Source organism: Linepithema humile, chromosome 1, assembly GCF_040581485.1.
Source record: "Linepithema humile isolate Giens D197 chromosome 1, Lhum_UNIL_v1.0, whole genome shotgun sequence".
NCBI classification, from domain to species: domain Eukaryota; kingdom Metazoa; phylum Arthropoda; class Insecta; order Hymenoptera; family Formicidae; genus Linepithema; species Linepithema humile.
The window spans coordinates 32,622,214-32,633,641 of record NC_090128.1 but is presented as its reverse complement, the minus strand read 5'-3'; the positions used below and the strand labels follow the sequence as shown (position 1 = coordinate 32,633,641).

The 11,428-nt window shown below is 27.3% G+C and overlaps 2 long non-coding RNA genes across 2 annotated transcripts; both read right to left on the bottom strand.

Annotated features, from left to right (window-relative positions):
* Positions 1 to 382: 382 nt before the first annotated feature.
* Positions 383 to 2,487, bottom strand: LOC136999266 (uncharacterized). The gene is made up of 3 exons (XR_010889616.1): positions 1,296 to 2,487; positions 986 to 1,149; positions 383 to 467 (listed from the first exon to the last, which is right to left on the bottom strand). It is a non-coding gene; the product is annotated as an uncharacterized lncRNA (long non-coding RNA).
* A 1,724-nt stretch (positions 2,488 to 4,211) lies between these two features.
* Positions 4,212 to 8,897, bottom strand: LOC105679445 (uncharacterized). The gene is made up of 3 exons (XR_010887798.1): positions 6,543 to 8,897; positions 6,214 to 6,395; positions 4,212 to 6,083 (listed from the first exon to the last, which is right to left on the bottom strand). It is a non-coding gene; the product is annotated as an uncharacterized lncRNA (long non-coding RNA).
* Between the last annotated feature and the right edge of the window lie 2,531 nt (positions 8,898 to 11,428).

The following is an 11,428-nucleotide window of genomic DNA, read 5'->3' as shown; positions in this document are numbered from 1 at the left end:
GAGAAAAAATATATAAAAAATTATATCAAAATTAAGTATTTTTAATAAAATAATAGTTTAAATTGTCGGTATTTTTCTCTTTACGGAGAAGTCAATGATTATTTCTTTAATTCGATTATTTCATTAAATCGTTTCAGAAAATAAAATTAAGAATAAAATACATAAATTTAGAACATACATACATAATGGAATTATAATTATAATTATAGTTATAATTTAATGTAATAATTATATTTATAATTTATATAATAATGTTTTTTATAAGACCTACATTTATAATCATATTCATAATTTTATAGACATAAAACAAATAATCATTCGTCATGGCTATATATGCTACTATTCTTGTATATATCTTTTAGTGACCTAAAATCGTCAAAATTAAAACTACCATTGTTGCAGATAGTAATACTATATAGACGCTGTTACCATCGATCCCATTGTCAACTTTTCAGAGGAAGAGAAATCTATATAGACAATTGTAATATTTACATAAAAATAAAAAATAAATTGTCTGGTTTTTGGTGATCATTATATCATATATTTTTAGTGAATTAAACACAATTTGAAATAAATAAAAACTTAATTATATTTACTAATAACAATAAAACTTACTGGCATTCTTTTATTCAGCTTAGTTGACTTGCCAAAAGATGTTCATCTTCAACATGATCATTAAAATGAGTTCTAACAGCAACAGTTATGCTTCTATGACAATTATTACACTCTACTTTGAAATCATGACTGGTCAAAATTAAAACTACCATTGTTGCAGATAGTAATACTATATAGACGCCGCTAACATCGATCCCATGTCAACTTTCAGAGGAAAAGAAATCTATATAGACAATTATAATATTCACATATAAATAAAAAATAAATTGTCTGATTTTTGGTGGAATTATTATATCATATATTTTTAATAAATTAAGTGCAATTTGGAATAAATAAAAAATTAAATATACTAATTAACAATAAAACTTACTGCCATTCTTTTATTCAACTTAGTTAGCTTGCCAAATAATGTTCGTCTTTAATATGGTCATTGAAATAAGTTCTGACAGCAACAAATGTGCTTCTGTGACAAATATTACACTCTACTTCGAAATCATGACTCTTACGTATGTACGTACTTCCACAAAAGCAATCCTGAAAAATGTTGTTTTTTAAATGCGAGCGTAAGTGATCTCCTAAACTTCCAGATAAAAATAAAACGTTCCTGTCATAAATAATGCATTTCAAGCAAATGAGTTGAAATATTTAAAATATATTCTTTGTGATTCATGTAAACTTACCAGAGTTTAAAAATACCAATATTTCTTCAAAATTAAAAATCTATTAGTGACATGCACACTGTTCCGTTTCAAGTTATAGAAAGCGTTCTAACAAATCAACTGTGTCGTGTGTCCTTGCGAATGTTTCAATTCAATGTTCCATTTTTATATGATAATCCAAATAACTTGGAAGAGAAAGAGATAATTTGTTGTTACAAATATCACACTCTACCTTAAAATTACTTCTTAGGGTCCAATATTTTTGTGGCCAATCTTGAAGTATATAATTCTGCAGTTGTTCATCAGAATGCAAACTTAAGTGATTTACTACAGATTCAGATGTAGTCAAAACATTTGCATCGCAAATAATACATTGCGAATATAATTCATTTAAATACTTGAAATATATCCATAGCAAATTTAGTTTTCTCTCTTCTTCACATTTCCAAATACTACTATGACATTTTGCTATATGTATTTTAAAGTCAGTAAAATTTATATAACTATATATATTTTTGCAAAACATGCACTGTGCATTAAAATCCGGCAGTTCTACATAATAGTCCCACAGATTCTTTTTAGTTACAATAGTTAATGACATAGACGTTGTGTCCGTTTGAAGTGATAAAACACGTTCTGGCAAACCAACTGTGTCATGTGTTTCTTTTGTCTTTTTCAATTTGTCCGAATGTCTCCTTCTTATATGAAGATCCAAATAATTACGTATAGAAAGAGTTAAGTTCTTGTGACAAATTTTACATTTTATCTCAAAATTACTTCTTTGTGTCCAATATTTTCGAGACCAATCTTGACTTCTATGATTATGCCGTTGTTCTTCAGGATGCAAACTTAAATGATTTTCTACAGATTCAGATGTAGACAAAACATTTGCGTCGCAGATAATACATTGTGAATATAATTTGTTTGAATACTTAAAATATATCCATTGCTTATTTAATTTTCTTTCTTCTTCGCATTTCCAAATGTTGTTATGATATTTTGCTATATGTGTTTTAAAGTCAGTAGAATTTATATAACTATATATATTTTTGCAAAACATGCACTGTGCATTAAAATCCGGCAGTTCTACATAATAGTCCCACAGATTCTTTTTAGTTACAATAGTTAATGACATAGACGTTGTGTCCGTTTGAAGTGATGAAACGCGTTCTAGCGAACCAACTGTGTCATGTGTTTCTTGCGTATTTTTCAATTTGTCCAAATGTCTCCTTCTTATATGAAGATCCAAATAATTACATATAGAAAGAGATAAGTTCTTGTAACAAATATTACACTCTACCTCAAAATCACTTCTTTGTGTCCAATATTTTCGGGTCCAATCTTGACGTCTATGATTATGTTGTTCTTCAGAATGCAAACTTAAATGATTTTCTACAGATTCAGATGTAGACAAAACATTTGCGTCGCAGATAATACATTGTGAATATAATTTGTTTGAATACTTGAAATATATCCATGGCCATTTTCCTTTTCTCTCTTTTTCGTATTTCCAAATTTTTCGATGCTTTCTTGCTATATGTGTTTCGAAGTTTGTGTTTTTTATATAATTATATTCATTTTTGCAAAACTGACACTGTGCCTGAAAATTCGGCAGTTTTTTATAATATTGCCATATAGACTTTTTAGTTTCACAGCTTGCTGACATTATGTCCATCTGAAATGATTGACCGCGTGTAACTGAATATGATACGAGAACCTCTCTGTCGAAAAATATAAAAGAGGACGAAGGCGTATTATTTTCCATTTGAATGTAAATATCGATACGTCGGCCAAATCTAACTAATAATTTTCACAACACGCGGTGACATCTCATGGCAAGATGTAAGATGATAACAGCGAAAGGATATCCTGTGTAGAAAATTATTAAGGATTTTCTTAAAAAACTGGATGCTCCGATAAGTACATATTAAGAATACACTAAAACCGGTTGCTTTACTATTAGATGATTTGGGCTTTATTAGAGTTTCATGAGGACGCCTTAACTGCATATATACATATTTTAATAGGGCTAACTTACTAGGACCCAAAAAGTATTTCTTAAGGATACAATATTTGAGAAAAATAAGGATTCAATATATTATATATGGTTAATATAGTTTTTTATATTTTATTTTTTATGTATAAAAATTGATTTTTAATAATTTTTTAATGTAATGTAAAAGTAGAACAAAATTTCTATAATAAATTGTTTCAGTGCACTTATAGTAATACTTGATTTTAATAAAATCTCGAGTATTAAGCCTTATAATATAATTAAAATATATTAATAATTCCTTTTGAGATAAGCATTATTGAATCCTTATTTTTCTCAAGTATTGTATCCTTAAGAAATACTTTTATAATATAAGATGGCTCTTCTGATATATGCAATTACATCGTAATAATACGTAATAATCATTATTACGATCGTAAAAGTTAATTAGTACCAGTGCTAGATAGTCATGCAAAGATCTATTAGCATTCAGTTGTTTTTGCAAAAGTAATATAAACATTAATTCATCTTGGAGTTTGAATTAATATTTATATTGATTTTAGAAATGCGATTAAATATTATATAGATGCATTTTTGTACTATCTAACGCTATTAACCCTTATGACTTTTATGAAAAAATATTTTGATCAGAATTCGATAGATCTTTGTCAAAATAAAATAAAATTTTGACAAATTAAGATATTTTAATCAGGAATCGATATATTTTCTTTCTTAAAAGGGCCTTATAAACCATTTGTTACATTTCCTTTTTGGTTTTTTTTATTTTATCTTAATAGGGCGCGATTAATATTAAAACCAATTAGCTAAGGTCTTATAAAAGCCTTATAAAACTTTCTACACGGGGCATTGTATTTTATATATACACAAATATACGATTATGTGAGAAATAATGCTCAAATAATATTGCTTATGTAACAAATAAATTATTAATTATTGGTTTAAGTTTTGTATTACAACATTCCATTCTTATTTGCTTAATAACAACAGTTTTTAATGCCATAAATTTAATATTATATACTAGTATTGAAAATAATATTAATTAATATTCTATATGTTCGAATTTTTTTGTTAAAACGCAATTTGATCGAGTTATTTGTCTGCGTACAAAAGTAATTTCGGCAATGCTTAATACTGTAGGATTGAGTGAAGACAATGATTATGATAGATTTCATGAGAGAAATCACTTTTAAATGCAATTTAACTGACCTTTTCAAGATATGAACTGTCAAAGTATGCAACTAACAAATAATTTTATTAAATCAGTCACATCAGCGCGCACTATTGCACTATTTACTTTTTTAGGTACAAAGAACTATTTGCTCCAACTAAGAATTGTTTGTTATAAATAGTTCAATGTCGTTTGCTTTTTATTTTAAATATAATAAACTACTAGTTCACTTAAATTACAAAATTTCGTTACAGATTTCCTACGTAAAATAATATATATTTAACATTAATTATCATATAAGGCTCTGGTGACTGTTAAATCAAATTAAATCAATAAGGAGCGTAAAGAGCCACAATGCTAGATTTTCGTGCAAAAGTTACGATATATTCGTTAAAAATGTTTACAAACGTTTCAGCTTGCCATCAGGCCTTCTTCAATGTACAAAATAAGATACAATAATATATAAAATTCGCTCGCAATGCTTAAATAATTAAAAGATGTAAAAGACGGTTTTGCAATCCTTTATCAACCATATTGTAGCTTGTTAATAAATTAGAAAGGACTGCAATAAGTGCAAAGAATACAAAAAACAGTTAAAATAAATACAATAAAATGAAGGTAAACATAAGAAAAGAGATAAACGTACTTGTATTAATTGCATGATAAAGAAGCGCTCGCCCAAGTAGAAGGAACGAGGTGAAAAAGTTAAGACCAGATGTCTTTACATGTTGAACTTGAATATCTTACAATTAGTGAATATATATTATGTAATAAATAATAACATCTTTGAACTTTTAAAAATATTTGAAATAAAATCAAAATTAAATTACGTTAGGAATTATTAATAATTATAAGAACTATAAATATATTGATAATTTTCATAAATACGCTAAGTATCTGTAACATTTTAAAAGTATAATGTTACACAAATAATGCAAAATGCCACGTGACTGACGAAAAAATAAAAAATTCCTATAATATCTTATTTCCATATAATAAAATGACACACTTCTTTATGATGAATTTATTTGTACATTATGATGAATTTCTCATGTAATACATAAACATTTTTTGAACACATTTTAACATTTTTCAATTGATCTATTTCACCGATAACTAATATAATACATTTCGGAGATTTTTACAGAAGTTACAATAATTTGTTTTATATAAAGTAAAAAAAAATAACGAAAGTATATAAAAAAATATGAACATGAGTAAAAATATATAAAAAATTATAAAAAATTAAATATTTAAAAAACATTATAGTATAAATTGGCGGTATTTCTCTCTTTACAGAAAAATCAATGACTATTTCATTAAATTGATTCAATAAATAAAATTAAGAATATAGTTTATAAATTTAAAACATACATATTGTAATTTATAATTACAGTTATAATTTATAAAAATGTTGTTTTCTATAAAACAGATTTATAATTATATTCATAATTTTATAAACATAAAAGAAATTATTACACGTCAAAGCTATATATGTCACTTTTCTTATATATATCATTTAGTGATATAAAATCGTCAAAATTAAAGCTACCATTATTGCAAGTAGTGATACTATCTAGACGCCGATAATAAAGTTCCCATTGTCAACTTTCGGGGAAGGACAAATCTATATAGACAATTGTTATATTTACATATTAATAAAAAATTAATTGTGTGGTTTTTGACGTGATCATTATATTGAATATTTTCATAAATTACACGCGATTTGAAATAAATAAAAAATTAATTACACCTACTAATAACAATTAAACTTATTGCCATTTTTTTACACAGTTTAGTTGGCTAGCCAAATGATGTTCATCTTGAATATGGTCATTGAAATGTGTTCTGACAGCAACAAATATGCTTCTGTGACAAATATTACACTCCACTTCAAGATCATGACTTTTGGTATATACGTACTGCCACATAAGCAATTCTGGAAAATACGTTTCTTTATAACGCAAGCGTAAGTTATCTCCTAAACTTCCAAACAAAAATAAAACGTTCCTGTCATAAATAATGCATTTCACGCCAATGAGCTGAAATATTTAAAATATGTTCTTTATGATGCGTGTAAACTTACCAGAGTTTAAAAATACCAATTTTCTTAAAAATTAAAAATTTATTAGTGACATGCACACTGTTCCGTTTCAAGTTATAACAAGCGTTCTAACGAATCAACTGTGTCGTGTGACCTTGCGAATTTTTCAATTCAATGTTCCATTTTTATATGATAATCCAGATGACTTGGAAGAGAAAGAGATAATTTGTTGTTACAAATATTACACTCTACCTCAAAATCATTTCTTAGGGTCCAATATTTTTGTGGCCAATCTTGAAGTATATAATTTTGCAGTTGTTCATCAGAATGCAAACTTAAGTGATTTACTACAGATTCAGATGTAGTCAAAACATTTGCATCGCAGATAATACATTGCGAATATAATTCATTTAAATACTTGAAATATATCCATAGCAAATTTAGTTTTCTCTCTTCTTCACATTTCCAAATACTACTATGACATTTTGCTATATGTATTTTAAAGTCAGTAAAATTTATATAACTATATATATTTTTGCAAAACATGCACTGTGCATTAAAATCCGGCAGTTCTACATAATAGTCCCACAGATTCTTTTTAGTTACAATAGTTAATGACATAGACGTTGTGTCCGTTTGAAATGATGAAACGCGTTCTGAGGAACGAACTGTGTCATGTGTTTCTTGCGTATCTTTCAATTTATCCGAATGTCTCCTTCTTATATGAAGATCCAAATAATTACATATAAAAAGAGTTAAGTTCTTGTGACAAATTTTACATTCTACCTCAAAATCAGTTCTTTGTGTCCAATATTTTCGGGACCAATTTTGATATCTCTGACTCGGCCGTTGTTCTTCAGAATGCAAACTTAAATGATTTTTGAAAGATTCAGATGTAGACAAAACATTTGCATCGCAGATAATACATTGTGAATATAATTCGTTTAAATACTTAAAATTTATCCATTGCTTATTTAATTTTCTTTTTTTTTCGCATTTCCAAATGTTGCTATGATATTTTGCTATATGTGTTTTAAAGTGAGTATCATTTATATAAATATATATATTTTCGCAAAACATGCACTGTGCATTAAAATTCGGCAGTTTTACATAATAATCCCATAGATTCTTTTTAGTTACAATAGTTAATGACATAGACGTTGTGTCCGTTTGAAGTGATAAAACGCGTTCTAGCGAACCAACTGTGTCATGTGTTTCTTTCGTATTTTTTAATTTGTCGGAATGTTTCTCTTTTATATGATAATTCAAAATACTTGCAGCAGAAAGAGATAATTGTTTGTTACAAATATTACATTCTACCTCAAAATCACTTCTTTGCGTCCAATATTTTCGGGACCAATGTTGACGTCTATGATTATGCCGTTGTTCTTCAGAATGCAAACTTAAGTGATTTTCTACAGATTCTGATGTAGACAAAATATTTGCATCGCAGATAATACATTGTGAATATAATTCGTTTGAATACTTAAAATATATCCATTGCTTATTAAGTTTTCTTTTTTTTTCGCATTTCCAAATATTACTATGACATTTTGCTATATGGGTTATAAAGTTAATAAAATTTATATAATTATATATATTTTCGCAAAACATGCACTGTGCATAAAAATTGGACAGTTCTACATAATATTCCCACAGATTCTTTTTTGTTACAACAGTTAATGACATAGTCGTTGTGTCCGTTTGAAGTGATAAAACACGTTCTGGCGAACCAACTGTGTCATGTGTTTCTTTCGTCTTTTTCAATTTGTCCGAATGTCTCCTTCTTATATGAAGATCCAAATTATTACGTATAGAAAGAGTTAAGTTCTTGTGACAAATATTACACTCTATCTCAAAATCACTTCTTTGTGTCCAATATTTTCGGGACCAATCTTGACGTCTATGATTATGCCGTTGTTCTTCAGAATGCAAACTTAAATGATTTTCTACAAATTCTGATGTAGACAAAACATTTGCATCGCAGATAATACATTGTGAATATAATTTGTTTGAATACTTGAAATTTATCCATGGCCATTTTAGTTTTCTCTCTTCTTCGTATTTCCAAATTTTTCGATGCTTTCTTGCTATATGTGTTTCGAAGTTTGTGTTTTTTATATAATTATATTCATTATTGCAAAACTGACACTGTGCCTGAAAATTCGGCAGTTTTTTATAATATTGCCATATAGACTTTTTAGTTTCACAGCTTGCTGACATTATGTCCATCTGAAATGATTGACCGCGTGTAACTGAATATGATACGAGAACCTCTCTGTCGAAAAATATAAAAGAGGACGAAGGCGTATTATTTTCCATTTGAATGTAAATATCGATACGTCGGCCAAATCTAACTAATAATTTTCACAACACGCGGTGACATCTCATGGCAAGATGTAAGATGATAACAGCGAAAGGATATCCTGTGTAGAAAATTATTAAGGATTTTCTTAAAAAACTGGATGCTCCGATAAGTACATATTAAGAATACACTAAAACCGGTTGCTTTACTATTAGATGATTTGGGCTTTATTAGAGTTTCATGAGGACGCCTTAACTGCATATATACATATTTTAATAAGGCTAACTTACTAGGACCCAAAAAGTATTTCTTAAGGATACAATATTTGAGAAAAATAAGAATTCAATAATGCTTATTAGGATTTTAAAAGGAATTATTAATATATTTTAATTATATTATAAGACTTAATACTCGAGATTTTATTAAAATCAAGTATTACTATAAGTGCACTGAAACAATTTATTATAGAAATTTTGTTCTATTTTTACATTACATTAGAAAATTATTAAAAATCAATTTTTATACATAAAAAATGAAATATAAAAAATGATATTAACCATATATAATATACTCATAAAAGAAAGTGTTTAAATTTAAAATATTAAAGTGTTTTATTTCTTGTCTTCATTTTTGAAACGCTCAAAAGTGTTTAATTTTTAAATGGACATGCGAAACGTTAAAAAGTGTTTAATTTTGAAAAGTGTTTTATTCGGAAACATATAAAGATGTTGTCGAATAAAACACTTTTTCGAATTTTAAAGTTTTAAAAAAAGCGCCAAAAACCGTTTATTTAATTTATTTAATTAATTTAATGTTTTAATTTAATTTTTTAACATATATAATGAAAAGGCTCATATGGTAACAATCAAGTAATATAATAGAAGTGCATTTAAGAGCCGTCGCAGGATGTTGGTGCAAAATTTTTAATTTTTCTTAAAGAAATTGATTAATTAGTCTACATGAGACTGCTAAATTGTACACCGATCTCAGATCGAGATACTTAAAGTGTACGAAAATTTGCATTATGTCCTACAGAATTGTTTATTTCCTAATCTATTGAAAGATAAATGTTAGAAGCGTGAGGTCTGAGTAGTTTAGTGGTCAGAACATTCGCCCGGCAAGCGGAAGACCCGGGTTCAATTTTCGGGTCCTTTAGCCACTCGCGCCTTGATATTTTTTCTTTCTTCCTTTTTTTGCAATAATTCCTATTAGTACATTACGATTCTTCATATGTGCGGACAAGGTACTTAAATTTTCGTACACTTTAAGTATCTCGTTCTGAGATCGGTGTACAATTTAACTGTCTCATGTAGACTGATTAATCAATTTCTTTAAAAAAAATTAAAGATTTTGCACTAACATCCTGCGGCGGCTCTTAAATGCTCTTCTATTATATTACTTAATTTTTCAAGTTTACAAACAACACATGAGATCCAAAATTTGGAAAACTTTTGATTATTGTATATAATTATATTGTATATTGTATATATATTGTATATAATTGTATATAATTTTGTTCAACAATTCTTTATCAAAGAAATCCAGCACCGTCTTGTAATTTGTTGGATAATGGCAGTCCCACGCATAATAACATTTCAACAAACAAAGAGTGGATTTGGCAGCAGTTGGATTGTCAATTTTTATTTTTATAATATTATCGGCACAAATAAAATTTGCTAAGTTTCCCTCTTTTTCGAAAAATTTTACTATTATGTCATAATGATAAAATCTTCAAACTTCAATTCTGGTCGTCCTTAGCAACGTCTCTCAATGCACTTCACAGTTCATCAGAATATAACGTCTTGAAAAAAACGTTTTACTTTAATAAACGTTTAATTTCAGTAAGGTGTTGTGTTTTTCGGCGTGTGGAGAAAGTAAACGTTTAATTATCATAGTAAAACACCTTTTTCCGTTTGAAGAAAAACAATAAACATTTTTGAACGTTTTCGAATATTTTAAACACCAGGTTATTTAGATTTAAAGCACTAAAATGTTTAAATTTGGAAAATCTTTCATTATTAAATGCTTGTTTTGAAAAAAAGTCTTAAATCAAAACGTATCCTCCAATTTACTTTTTAGAGTGTAATATAAGATGGCTCTTCTGATATATGCAATTACATCGTAATAATACGTAATAATCATAATTACGATCGTAAAAGTTAACTAGTACCAGTGCTAGATAGTCATGCGAAAATCTATTAGCATTCAGTTGCTTTTGCAAAAGTAATATAAACATTAATCCATCTTGAAGTTTGAATTAATATTTATATTGATTTTATAAATGCGATTGAATATTTATATAGATGCATTTTTGTACTATCTAACGCTATAAACTCTTATGACTTTTATGAAAAAATATTTTGATCAGGATTCGATAGATCTTCCTCAAAATAAAATAAAATTTTGACAAATTAAAATATTTTAATCGGGACTCGATATATTTTCCTTCTTAAAAGAGCCTTGTAAACCATGTGTTACATTTCCTTTTAGGTTCTTTTCATTTTACCTTAATAGGGCGCGATTAATATTAAAACCAATTAGCTAAAGCCTTATAAAAACCTTATAAAATTTTCTACACGGGGCATTGTATTCTATATATACTCGAATATACGATTATGTGAGA